Below are 14,558 nucleotides of genomic sequence, written 5' to 3'. Positions count from 1 at the left end.
TCGGCAACACACAAACAAATGTTCAATTACAGACCCTAGCAAAAATAAACTGCATTCACATTTAACAATTCATTGAAAATATGCTACAATATAAGAGCACTTTCTTTTAAAGTTCCCTTAAATGTATCTACTTATCCATCCTCCTCACTTTGCAAATACAGTTACACATTACAGTAAAATTAGGAAATAAAGCTACGGTCTAAATAGGCAAAAATAAGCTGCATGCATGTTGAACAAATTTAGTTTAAATACGCTACAATATAAAAGCGCTTTCTTTTGAAGTTCCCTTTAATGTATTGACTTCTTCACCACACTCTGTTATATTCACAAAAAAGCGGCCTTTCATGACCGACCAATTCATCAAAATACAAACACAATCCTTCTATTGGAAAAATATTGGCAATGCACAAACACATTTTCAATTACAAACCCAACCAAAAAGAAGCTGCATGCACGTTCAACAAAAGCAAGCAAAATGAAAAAATGAGTTCCAAACCAAGTACTTCAACCCACTGGTGGAAAGTTTACGGTAGTTAAGCGGTGCTGTGTAGGTGTAACCAAACAACTAAAAGGAGGGACTAAAACCCAAATGAATCACCGCAAAGGAAGAATTTTTTTACAAGACAGTCAAATAAACCAATGAAAAGCCAATGGCGGTACTGTCAACCCTCATACTCATTTCTAAATTTCTCAGAGAGACAGCGCATGTGCTGCCTGGGCTCGACCTAAAAACAAGCCTCCAAATCAATCAAGAGAGGGGCTGCTGAGAAACTGCCAATAAGATAGTTCCTATAAACAACGGCCAGTCCGCCCCTTTTTTCCCTGCCCGATCTAACTTGAAGACTTAAAAGCCCTCTGGATTTGCTGATACAAAGTCAGGGCCGGAACTCTATATGCCTAGGTTTCAGTGTCAAGTGCAATATCTACATTATGTGCTTTGAGAAACGTGAAAAATTCCCCCTTATTTTTAACCTCTCACCTGCTGGGCCTTCCCTGCCCCTCACCCCCCCCCCCCCCCCCCCCCCCACTCACCCCTGTGCTGAGCCTTTTTTTTTTTTTTTTTTTTTTTTTTTTTTACTATTTGGGGTAGTTTGTGCCTATGCTTTCATAACTTTTTGTCCACATAAGCTATCCACGCCAAATTTGTGTCCTTTTTTTCCTAACATCCTAGGGAGACCAAGAAATTAACCAAAATGCAGCTAAATTATTATTATTGTTTTTCAGAAAAATGGGGAAAAGGACTGCAGAAGAAAGCATGTGTTTTTCCCTGAAAATGGCATCAACAAAGGGTTTGCGGTGCTAAACCATCTTCACAGCTTTCAGGAACAGGCAGACTTGAATCAGAAAACCACATTTTACATACAATTTTTGCATTTTACTGGGACATACCACATTTTTACTAATTTATGTTCTTTTAGCCTCCTTCCAGTTAGTGACAGAAATGGGTGTGAAACCATTGCTGGATCTGTGATAGCTAAACATTTCCAAAAAGTAGACAAAATTCTGAATTCAGCAATGGGTACTTTGTGTAGATCCTACTAGGTTTTCCTATAGAAAATAACAGCTGAAATAAAAAAAATATTGAAATTGAGGTGAAAAAAACTGCAATTTTTCTGCACATTTTACTCTGTAACTTTTTTCCTGCTATGTCATATTTTCAAAAGTAATATACCATTACGTCTGCTGGACTCTTCTGGTTGCGGGGTTATATAGGGCTTTTAGGTTCATCAAGAGCCCTAGGTACCCAGAGCAAATAAAGGAGCTGCACCTTGCAATGGGTTTTCAGTGTATACCAGGTGTACAGCAATTTATTTGGTGAAATATAAAGAGTGAAAAATAGGTATCAGGAAATACTTTTATTTCCAAAAAAGGCACAAGATAAGGTGTTGAGAAGCAGTGGTTATTTGCACATCTCTGAATTCTGGGGTGCTAGCATGTGAATTACAGGGCATTTCTCAAATAGATGTCTTTTTTTACACACTGTCTTACATTTTGAAGGAAAAAATGTAGAGAAAGACAAGGGGTAACACTTGTTTTGCTATTTTGTTTTTCCCCCAAGTCTTCCGATAAAAAATGGTACCTCACTTGCGTGGGTAGGCCTGATGCCAGCGTCGGGAAACGAAACATGAACACATAAAATTTTTACATTGAAATCTGACGTGTTTTTTGGAAAGTGCCTAGCTCTGGGTTTTGGCCTCTAGCTCAGCCAGCACCTAGGGAAACCTACCAGACCTGTGCATGTCTGAAAACTAGACACCTGGGGGAATCTGGGATGGGGTGACTTGTGGGGCTCTCACCAGGTTCTGTTACCAAGAATCCTTTGCAAACCTACAAATTTGGCAAAAAAACACTTTTCACTCAGATTTCGGTGCTGCAAAGTTCTGGAATCTGAGAGGAGCCCCAAACTTCCTTCCACCCAGCATTCCCCCAAGTCTCCCGATAAAAATGGTACCTCACTTGTGTGGGTAGGCCCAGTCAATGTTGGTCCTTACATGAGAGCAACTGTTGACCCGGGGGTGATCCATTCCTGACACAGGCACTAGGTACAGGCACTCAAGTGGGGTAGCATTTTTAATAGTACGGGTGGGAAAACACTGGGTGGTAGGAATTTTGTGGATCCCAGCTTATTCCTGTAGTTTGTGTGACAGAAATGAAGAAAAACTTGAGTTTTTATTCAACATTTCACCTTTGCACGGTATTCTGGGCAGAAAAACTTTGGGGAATCCACACAAGTCACACCTCTGTGGACTCACCTGGATGTCTAGTTTCCAGAAATGTCTGGATTTGGTAGGTTTCCCTATAAGGCCTCCGAGGCCAGGACCAAAAATACAGGTGCCTGCCTTACAAAACCAGGTTGTTTTGTGATAGATAATTGTGATGTCTCCAGAATACGATTTGGGTGGTGGAATTTGGGGCTGAACTAAATCGAGGCTCTCCCAAGAGAGCACTCTCTCTGTGCTTGCCGCAGCATGCACCTGCTCTCTGGGTTGGGCTAACCCACTATTGTCCCGCTGCAACAGTAGAGGTCACCTTACCTTTGCTTGTGGGGAGAGGGGGAGACACCCGCACTGTAGGGGTTAATAAGTGATCTGGCATTGGTTAGCATACCCTGGAGCACATGATAGGTAGAAAAGGCTGTGTTACAAGGCTGCTTGATGCTGGTAGCTGGACTAGCTTTAAGGTTAGTTAACATGAAAGGGCAGCGTGGACAATTCCACTTGCCTTTCTCACAAGAAGGATCAAGCATGGACCGATGTTCACAGCCTTCTTGTGCCTGCATTCTCTGAAGCTCTTCTCTGGTATATTGGAGTCTCAGGCTGCAATCTAATGGCAAACTGACTGTGTGACTGGCACTGAGCGCTGTCCAAGCACGGACGTTTGCAGATGGCCTTGCCTTAGGCGCGCCAGTGCCGCACCCTCTGCACGGCTGCAAAGTTTGGCCTCTTATATATCCCAAACATCTGGGGAGGGTGTGATGGGGCGTGTCCAAAGGGCACTTTCGTGCGCGTTAACTGTGCGGGCATTACTAAAGAGGGTCCAGCAACCTTTCTTGTGCAGGTACAAGCTTCCTTGTCCTACGCAAGTACTGGCAACACAAGCAAAATTAACAAAACTAGGAGAAAGAGTAAAAACCATAAAAATAGCAATTTTAAAAGCAAAACTCGAGAGCCTTGCAAATGGCACACGTTCTGTCATGCAAGGGAGCCAGGCACCTGCCAAATGAGCACGCTAGTGCACACAAGGGAATAAAAATGAGGATGGGCTAACCTTCTGTAATTGGCAGCACAGATGCGCAGTTTGACCTCTTGTACAACCCAAAACATCTGGGGCGGGTGTGAGGGGGCGTGTCCAAAGCTCACTTCAGCACGCGATAACTGTGTGGGCAAAATAAATGACTGACGAGGGTCCAGCAACCCCTCCTATGCAGGTACAACCTCCTTTGTCTCACACAAGTACTGGCAACACAAGCAAAATGAACAAAACTGAGAGAAAGAATAAAAACCATAAAAATAGCAATTTTAAAAGCAAAGCTCGAGAGCCTTGCAAATGGCATCCGTTCCGTCCTGCAAGGGAGCCAGGCACGCCCCAAATTTGCACGCTAGTGCATACAAGGAAATAAAAATCTGGAAGGGCTAACCTTCTGTAATTAGCATGTGTGTGTAACTGTGTGAGTGTGCCGAAAGGCATCCGTATTGCTCAAGGTGATAACCTTGCTGATCACATACAGCTGCTGTATTGTGGAATACTTTCAGGGGATTCTTGGGTGATAACTAAGCTGTAGAAAGCAATATGTTGTGAGGGTAGCGGATAGCAAGGCTGCCGCAGGCAGTCATATTGTTCCTGTGCTGCAGATGCACATTCTGAGGCAGCAGTATAGTGCCAGAGTCACAGTTGTCAGTATGGATGTGATATTGGTAACATTATGTTGGGCTAAACAGCAGATAGCATTGTGATATCATGACTGGAGAGAGTGTCATATTGTACTTATCCCGGAGCATTGCCTCTACCACAGTCTTCCACTACGAAGGACTGCTCCTCTTTTTGGATCTAAAAGTATTTTTTTACTTTGATGTATTGTTGTCTGCTTAAAGGTTAATTGATATGAATCACAAGTCATCCTTTTTAAACCCCAAATTAACATGTTTTTCTTTTTAGTTTTTAATTGTTTTGCGATAGGAGTTTAAGGAATGTTGATTTGCAAAGAAGGGTATTTAGTGTAAAAAATAGGATTTTTTTACCTGTGTTGTTAAATACTGGTATAACTATATAGTGCTTATACAACTTTTCTGCATTGGACGCTTAGAAATAAATGTATATAAAAAGCAGTTTTGAAACAAAGGGTTGGCCACGAAGGGACCCATATTTGAGTCAAGAATGGGCAACAAATGAAAATGGTGCTAATCAGGCTTTTGCTTCCAAGTTGAGGTGTATAGGTATGGGGGGCAGTAGTTAGTCGTTCCCTGCTGATAAGCTTATATAAAGAAGGTGTATTTTCTTTTGTAGGAGCAATAGCAGAAATTCCATAGCTTCTCTGATTCACCTCAAGTCTTTGATGCTTTCTATTATTTCTTGGAGTGCTTTCTGTTGATCTTACAGAAGTTGTTGATGTCTCACCATGCCAGTGCCTGGTCGCATATTATGTTGTGCTAGATTTACTTTTACTTAGCATGCTGCCAGAATATATGTTTGAGAAATATCTGTGCAGACATGTGCCTGTCTGTCCCACCCTTACAGCCCTTTTTTAGGCATAATGATGTTAGCAAATACGCTTCTTCATGGAGACACTACTTCTGAGGCTATATCTTTGGTTGATAAATGTTGATCTAAGGACTGCTAGGGTGGAATGGGATCTATATTGACAGCAATTTGTGTGCTTCGGTTCAAATGAATTTTCAGCTGCTTGATGACTCTGAGTGGGCCGGGACAAGAAGGGCCTTTATGAGTTTGTCAGAGGGGATTACTCCGTCACAAACGTGTCGGATATCCCGTCCGCTGCATTACAAGTTCAATAGGATATAATGGAACTTGTAATACGGCGGATGGGATATCCGTCACGTTTGTGATGGAGTAATACCCTCCGCCAAACTCGTAATGAGCCCTTAGTTTGGTTGATCTATAGTATGTTTAATTGGTCATGAAATACAAGCAGTGTTATGTAAGTGATTACTCTACTAAGGCCTCAGTATACCCGATTTGTGTAATGTGAGAGCTCTACTGTCTGAGTTTGTCATTTCTAGGTCATCCAATATATGTATTTTATCCAAGGCCTTGGCTGTACTTTTTGTTTAGTCTCAGATGGCTCTGCTCTGTTAACAAATTATCCAGGCCTGTGTCACATATGCACAGCTGTGGTTACCCTGAGATGCTATGGCACCCCTATTGGGAAAGAGGCTGATGTTAGGAACAATGGGGAAACTGATTACACCCTCTTTAAATAGTGAAGTGCCTCACTGGAGCAGGTACCAACAAATGGCTAACATTCACCCCACCTGTCTTAATCTCTGCAAGGCTGGCAGGCCACATTGTGGGTTTTTCAGAGACAGGGCGGCAGCAGTCAGGATCTAGGACCTATCACTCAGCTTAGCCTGAGAGAGCTTAGGGGGTAAAAGCAGGGGAGCTGCATCCAGCATCTCATTTACTAGGCCTTCCTATTAGCACCACTATACCCTTTGGGTAGCAGAGTGTGCTTAAGAAAACCACAGATACAGTAGTTGCCTCAAAGTTGTTCCACTGGTTACATCCATGATTTGACTTCTGCAAAGATGCTAGCAGAAGGGTAATAGCTAAATGAATGGTGGCACAGATAGAAGGTGGTGTAATGAGTTCCATTCTTCTCAAAGTTTATATTTAGGGCTCTGCTGTCATCCCACACATTCATGGTGTTTTTTGGCTTGCCCATATTACAATGTTTTCCTGAAGAATAGGAGTCAAAGGTCATTGTATGGAAAGATTTGATTTGAGAAGTTTCTCCACATCATCGCTCCAATGAGGAGGAAGTTGAAATCAGTGAACTATTATACCTCACTGCATAAGAGGGCACAAGCAAAAATTAATTGATGAGCTTGCCACAGAACTTAGAAAGCAGCATCCATGGAAACTTGAAAGAACTCTGCAGCATAACAAGGAAACTCTCCAGCAGATACAGCAAGTCAGAAAGACCTGTTAAAGAATAAGCTGGTAAGACAATCATGAGAATTGAAGTCCAACAATGAAGATGGGTGGAGCACTTTGAGGAACTGCTGAATCAGGCCATGCCGCAGTCTCCACCAAGCATACAACCAGCTAACAAGGACTTGCCAATCGACTGCAGCAGATCAACCAATGGAGAAATACGGCAAACCATCAAACATCTGAGAAATGGGACGGCAGCAGGACCTGACAATGTTCCTGCAGAGGCACAGAAGGCAACCATTGGAACACCAGTAAACGTGCTGTACCCCATGTTTGGAAAGATCTGGGAAGAGGAAAAGGTAACATCAGACTGGAAGGAAGGATATCATATCGAGATCCCCAAGAAAGGGGACCTGAGCAACTACCCAAACTACAGAGGGATAAGTGTTCTATCAGCCCTGGTCATAGTGTTCAATAGAGTCATCCTGAACAGAATGAAGGATCAAGTTGACGCTTGGTTGCGTAACCAGAAAGATAGATCCTGCATACACTAGATTGCAACACTGAGCATGGGCAGTCAATGGAATGGAAGTCACCCCCCCCACCCTCCCGCGTAAACTTCAGTGACATTGAGAAGGCATTCAACAGCATGGACATAGAGACCCTTTGGAAAATCCTAAGCCAGTAAACTTGGAAGAATTATCAGGAACTCTTATGAGGGAATGGCCTTTCTATTTTCTGACTTTTCTCTATTCCTGTCTTTCCGTCTTCTTTTCTTTCTTTCCTTGGTTCCAAAAGCTTCTCGGTAACCTTCTGTCTCTTTCTTACACTATTTTATCTGTCTCCTTTTTCTTGTACTTTCTTTAGGGAGTAGGTACTTTCCTTTCCTTCGTTTTCCCTTTCAGACTCTCTCTGATATAAACCACTACTAACCACTCTAGTGCCCTGTGAATCAGTGGAAGTGAAAATGAAATAAAAAACATTCAAAATAAAAACTAAACCGTGTCCCAGGTTAAACTACCAAATTTTCCCATCTGTCTCCTTCTATTTTAAGGAAGCAAACCTAATTCACGTTTTCCCCGCTTACCGCTCTGTTTTCACTCCTTACCTGCCAGGGCCATGCTCTTCCCAGAGCGTGGCCGGTCTGTTCGCCTCTTCTCTCCTCCCGGTTGCCTTCCTCCGGCTGCACTCTGGGTTTGCTCGGCATCTCTCCCTGACGTCATCTTCTCCCAGGTTTTTGTTCTGGTCTGCTTGTCACGGCCCGTCTTCTCCTCCGAGAGAAAACTCCTTTTTCTTACGCTTCGTTGTTCTTCCTCCAGATAGCCGCTTCTCCCAATAATTCTGGGTTGGTGTTGGTGTTCTCAAGTGTGCCCCAGGGTACTTCCGGTCCTCGTCTGGGTGCCCCGGACACTCACATGTGGGTTTGCAGATGGTGGGCGACTGCTACGCACAGGACCGGCTGGAGCCCTTTGACGAACTCACAGAGTGGGTGGGACTCCCTAGGGGCCAATTTCTGAGATACCAGGCTTTGGTTAGATCAGTGAGGTATCTATGGGGGAAAGCCGCGAAGGATGTGTGGATGCTGACTCTTGGTGACATGGCTGTACAGGGCATTGAATGGTATAGAGTGTGGGTGGGTCGTTGGGCTCTTTTAGAGCCCGATGGGACACTGACCTAGGTAGGGAGCTGTTGGACGCTGAATGGGGTCGGATACCTGCATATGCATCCAGAAACATGCGCCTTAAGTTTATCCAATACAATATTACACAAAGGACATACCTTACTCCACATGGACTTCAGGCCATATATGGAGGTGGACCCCGGGGCTGTCCCAGATGTATGACTCTAGATGCTGACTTGTGCCACATGACATGGGGATGCCCAAACTTGACGGCCTACTGGGATGCGGTCATCACATGAATTAATAGGACATTAGATAGGACACTACCCGTTACCCTGGAGGTCCGTCTATTGGGTCTCTGAATAGACCAACCCCCAAAAAAGTGGGGAATCGATTTGTGGACCTGGCTTTGGCACTGACTTGGAAAGCCCCCAAGGGGACCCTGATTGATCGCATGAATACGAGACGTTACATGTTGGGCTCGAGCCGAAGAGCAGGTGTTAATGAAGGAAGAGTCCAGGGGACTTAGACGCTGCCCCATAGCCCACCTCTGGTTTGAAGTAGTGGATGAATGGGAGTCTCTAGACATAGTCAACAACACTACATCAGTTGCCAGTATAAGTACAGTGAACGATGACCTGAATGATGGGGAAAAAGGGGCCACACCAAATAGAAGTTGACCAACACGTCAGGGCTGGTAGTCGTGACTGGAAGCACTGTGGAGCCCCACACGTCAGCCCTCCTCGACGCTCCAACACATAAAATGCTTGAGCACACCCTCCCACTACTTGGCCCTCCCTGATTCCTATCACCTGTTAAAACTTTCCTGTAGTCACTAGCACTAGACATGCGTGCAGTAATATAATGCACATACCTGCAACGGAGATGGCCTACAGACCCTGGGGACCACTTGTTTTTAGGGACATGGTTCAATGGTTATGCAGTTTATTATCATTAGTAGGTTTTTGATACTTTATATGATATAGCATGAACACTTCCATTACCGATGACGGAGCACTACGATTATATCTGTACAACACAGTTTCGAAACCAGTAAGATGCTGAGTGCAGCTCCTGCGCTACCTTATGATGTGCATGTGGTTCCAAATGAGCTTATGTAAAGGATGGTTCTAAATATACACAATGGTAAATGTACCGATTATTGACTGTTTGCAGTAATGCAATAAGTCCAGAAGATTGTGCTACACCTTGAAAATGCCAATAACAATATATGTATAAAACATCTGCAGATGCGAGAGAAGACTGAGAATGTGACTGCCATATCAGCACAACGTGGCCTAAACAATCACAAGGGGGAAAAACAAGATTATGAAGGATAACAAGGCTGTCGCAACTGCAGTCACTTTTGCAGGTGATGCACTGGAAGAGGTTGAAGCCTTCACCTAATAGGGCAGTGTAATGGACAAGCAGGGTGGCACAGGCGCCAACGTCGAGGCAAGAATCTGCAAAGCAAAAGCTTCCTTCATTCATCTAAGTAAGATCTGGCACTCCAAAGACCTAATGCTGTAAACCAAGATCAGACTGTTTAACACCAATGTCAAACCAGCCCTTCTGTATGGGTTAAAAACTTTGAGGAAAACCATCACCAACACTAACAGATCTTCATCAACATCCTCCTGAGGTAAATCCCCCAAATCCGCTGTCCAAACACTATCAGCAACAGCAACCTGTGTCAGCAGGCTTTCCAACTCTGCTCATGAAGAAATCATGACAAGATGCTGGAGCTGGATACGTGTCACCCTCTGCAAGCCTGCATCAAACACTACCAGGCAAGCCCTGACCTGGAACCCTCAAGGGAAAAGGAAAGGAGGAAGTCCAAGAAACACCTGGCATTGAGGCCTCAAGGCTGACTGCAAGGAGTTGGGTTACACCTGGAGCCAGATTGAAAGAACAGCCCAGGACAGAGATGCTGGAGAGTCCTGGTTGATGGCCTATACCCTAGGAAGGATAGTAGGCATACGTAAGTACATAGGAAGGGGCTTGGGCTCATCCTTCAGTCACTAAACATTTTAATAGTGACAGTGACTTATGAGAAGAGGATTGTAGAATCTAGAAGAGATGTGAGCTTAGGTGCAGTTCATTGACCTCAAAAGAACAGTGATTAAGGGGCAAAGAATATTGTTTTTGTTGAACTGTAAATAGCAATGTAGAAAAAAAGAGAATACCCTTTGTTCTGGTTCCTAATGTTTCCAAAGCAGTTGCACCCAATCAGTTGAAGAAATTGTTACCATGGCAACTGGAGGCAGGTTGCACTCAAGATGGAGCAGGAGAGTTTGTATCCATGTACCAAAAGTGACTCATGGTGGGTAAACAAAATACTGGATAGTTGGTGAAGGTACAGCTAAAAGATATGATCATTGATGCCTCCCTAGTCATGGCTGGGGCATTGCTTGGTCCAAGTGGTTGGACAGAAATATTGTTAGCTGGACAGGCGGGTCCAAAGGATAATGCAGTTACTTGGTTCCTGTCATAGTTGGTCCAAGGGTGCTGGCTGACTGCATTTTTACGCTTTGGTCTACACTAGAGGGTCTCTTGTTGCAGGTGTATTATGGGACCAGAAGTTTGACAATAGAAAAAATGTCTTAATTGTTTTCCTAAATCACTAAGCAAATCGGATTCTCAGCCTGGAGTAGGGTGTTGCAGCAATTGGGGCCCTAGCTGGTGAAGGATCTGCTACTTCTATAATACTTGTTTTAGAGGGATTTGTCAGCCAGATGAAGGTGCAAACCTCCCGGATCCAAATGGGAAGGTATGCTTGGACGTGCCTGACATGATGGGAAGGGGGAAAAGTGGCATATATAAATAGACCAGAAAACCTAGTTTGAAACATATCTTCAATGGTACTTTATTTAAGTTATTCAGCAGAGGAATTAACTGTGGGGGGGCCAGTTCTTGTGGTGCATGGTCAACCCATGCTTTATTGCCAATATTCACTTAAAATTGGTGTCACACCATCACCAGTATTGGTGTAGGTACTTAACTCTCCGTGGTTGGCAAGGTTGAGCAGTCCACCCTCATTCAAGGAGAAGGGATGAGATTACATTTAGGGAGGCCTGTTTCCTACTTGAATTCCCAAAAAAGTCACACAGGCTAATCAGGCCTTCTACCTCGTTTCTACAATCTAGAATCATCTACCTGAAGCACTCAGAATTTCTTTTAATATCCTAGCTGTTCAGTATTACTTACACCTTTTCAGCATGCACCAAAAGGACTACGGCTGCCCTCCCTTTCTCTGTAAATACTCACTGTTATTCTGTTATTAGTCTTGTTTGCTGCATCCTTTTGTAATTTATGAATTGCTTCACTGACTGTGATGGTATTAGAATAAAGGAAAGTTAGGATGCTATATTCACTGTAGTAAAACGAGGTATCTTGTGCAACTCACATACAGTATCCCCCCATGAATCCCATCCATCGCACGTTTTTTCTGGTCAAATGTATGTGAAAACGCAAATTACGTGTACTAAAGGGACAAAAAAACTGTAATGAGGGACTGGGACTGGTTTGGTTTTACCGGGGAGAGTCAGTAGGTAAGCTGCCTATCATGTGGTAGTAGCAAAGCCTGTATTGCCAACTATAGAAATCTGCTACAGACTGACAGCCACCTTGTGGTCTGGTATGACTATCTATGGGTGAGAGAGCACCATTTGTGCACCAATATTCAGAAGTGCGTAAGCTTTGTTTTCTCACATTTTGTTAAAATTTGGAGTACCTGGTTTGAATTTGCAGTTTATTGATTTCAGTGGAGGCAAACTGTGCATCACAAGTTTTCCACGCCTTGCTTAGGACTTTCGTCCCAAATCCTTCAGGTAGGCCAATAGGTTAAGGAATCATACTTTGCTGTATTTCCCCCTTCAAGCACCCTCTGCTTGCTTCTCTTTTACCCTTGGATCTGGGGCAATTATTGCAGTTTGTGGATGACAGATTATCAATGCATGGCACATAAGAGTATTTTAATACAAAATACCACATGCTTATTCTGTTATGAGTTTGCATTTGGGAGGATAGTTATATTTACGTCGAAGTTATAATTATATAATGCTTATGTTTTTTTTTCTTTTCTTGCCAGAGAAAGAGTGCAACAAAAAAAATCCTCAATTTCCTCGATTTGATACTTTATGTAAATTATTGAGATGTAAGACTGTCAAAGTGCTGTATAAAAGCGTGCAAATCTGAGAGAGCAATGAGCATTGTTATTGCTCCTTAGCTCTCCTGGAATACTTAATATTACAAAAGAGCCCATCTGCAAAGAGATATGAAGTGGTTCACATATGTACAAACCTTAGTATAAGAAGTCACTTAGATCTGTACATGATGCCATCTAGAAATGTGATTCTGTTAATGCATAGCTGATGGCTCCCGTCATGGAGAAAGTGCCTAAATCCAGTTGTACAGAGTGCAAGGACCCTGGTGGGAGCTAAGCAGCATCAGACTCCACCTTCAATACAGCATGTTGACCTCCTTTTATGTCCCTGGATCTGTGGGACACTGCTCATGAAGGTTTCTCGTACAAAAATGGAATCGATTTCATGAAAACATTAGTCTGATATTTACTGAGTTTTGTTAGATAAAGACAGGTACCCGATTAGTTTAACTCCTCTTTCTACAAAAAATCTTTCTAAAATAAACAATTTATTTTCTTTTTTAAATGCAAGCTTTGTTATTCCTTACCAAGGTATTGTTCAAGCATTCGTGCTGGAACTTCTTAGAATTGTGGGGTAAAACAGTTAAGTGGACAGGTGAACAGGTTGCATGAAATGCATCATCTCTCATGCTCCTGTGATGCTGGAAAGCTCAGCACTTACAATGTTGTGCTTTAATGTTTGTCTCAAAAGGAAGTGTTTTCCAGACGCATGACCTGCCATTTTTAGGACTAGACAAGAAACAGTTTTAACTGTTCTACACTGACTCGGAGATATTATATAAAGAAATAGAGAAAAAAAGGTCAGTCCCTCTTTGAACGTCTTTGATTGAACTTTCATTCAGGCCTTAAGAGGTATTGCAGGAGCACAAAATACGGGAGCATCAAAAGCAACCTGCCTCTAGAGAGCTTCCATTGGAAATCATGAACAGTCCACCATTTGGTGAAACGGGGTGGTATATTGAAATTCTTTATGAAAATTATGTTTTTCCAACTCCAAATGCAGGCCGTGTATGTAGCTGTTCCAGTGTGATCCACTTTTAGAGTCACATGTAGAGCCACTATCTAGTATTAGGGGTGTGAGTGTTTCAAGAAGAGCAGATAGATGTGTGTTGACCATTAGTGGTGCCAGTGTGATGTCGGTGGTAGGTTACAATGCCACAATACTTGACTTCCATTTTAATGACGGTGACAGTGGCTTTTGTGAGCTGCAGTGCAAGAAGAATGACCATGTAAATTTGACTGTAGTTGAAGATTAACTAAAAGTGGCAACAGCAGGACAGTGTTGAGGAGTAAAGATTTTTTTTTCTTTCAACAAGGTAAGTGAATGTTTTGTTTCTGTGGGTATATTCTGCCTTAATTGCCAGAGAAAATTTGCCTCTAATCACAGTCTGTGTATATGGTAGTCTGCCAAAGGACCATAAATTAAATGACTGCTACGTTTATTCACTTTGAAAGTTTATGACACAGATGAACAAGGCAATATTAATGCTGATCGCGTAAAAATGTAATTATCAGGGGCAGCAACATGGCTGAAAGAAAGAAACAAGGTTGTCTGACGCAGGAGGTGGGGTTTTCTGAAAAGGTTGATGTGCAGATGACAGAAGAGGCTCAGCTGTTGAGAAGCTGTCCCCTTAAACCAATCAGAGAGTCACGTCCTGGAAAACACTTTGCAGCATTAATTGTTTCTGGATTAACTAGCTGTGCATTATTGCACTGTCTAGTGGTTTAGTCCAGAATTTTTAGGCTCTAAGTCCTTTTCTCTCTCTCTTTTTATGGTCGAGTGCGTGCAGGCACTGTGGCCCCTGTTGTAATCTCTCTGTGGGATTTTAACCACGCCCATCAGTTTGGTTGGTTTGTGGACTTGCCTTTTAAAACTCGCTTGATTTAATTAGTGAAGGCATCCATACATCATGCCTTTTCTGGTGTTTAGCCCTCCTCTACAGCACCAGTAAACTACTGAAAACATACGAGGCTCTGTGTTTTCCGAATGGCTTCTACACTATTTCTTTTTATTTCCTAGGTAGCGTAATCTCGCTGGGCAGTAGTCGAGCGCTTTGCATGACATGGATTCTGTTACATGGATAATTCTACTTTTGCCGGGTACATGGATAATTGCACTTTTGCCAATACGTTTCACTGCAAGCGAACGTCTGTTTCCTT

Source organism: Pleurodeles waltl, chromosome 7 (assembly GCF_031143425.1).
Source record: "Pleurodeles waltl isolate 20211129_DDA chromosome 7, aPleWal1.hap1.20221129, whole genome shotgun sequence".
Lineage (NCBI taxonomy): Eukaryota > Metazoa > Chordata > Amphibia > Caudata > Salamandridae > Pleurodeles > Pleurodeles waltl.
The sequence above is the reverse complement of the archived record's forward strand: the minus strand, read 5'-3'. Positions refer to the sequence as shown.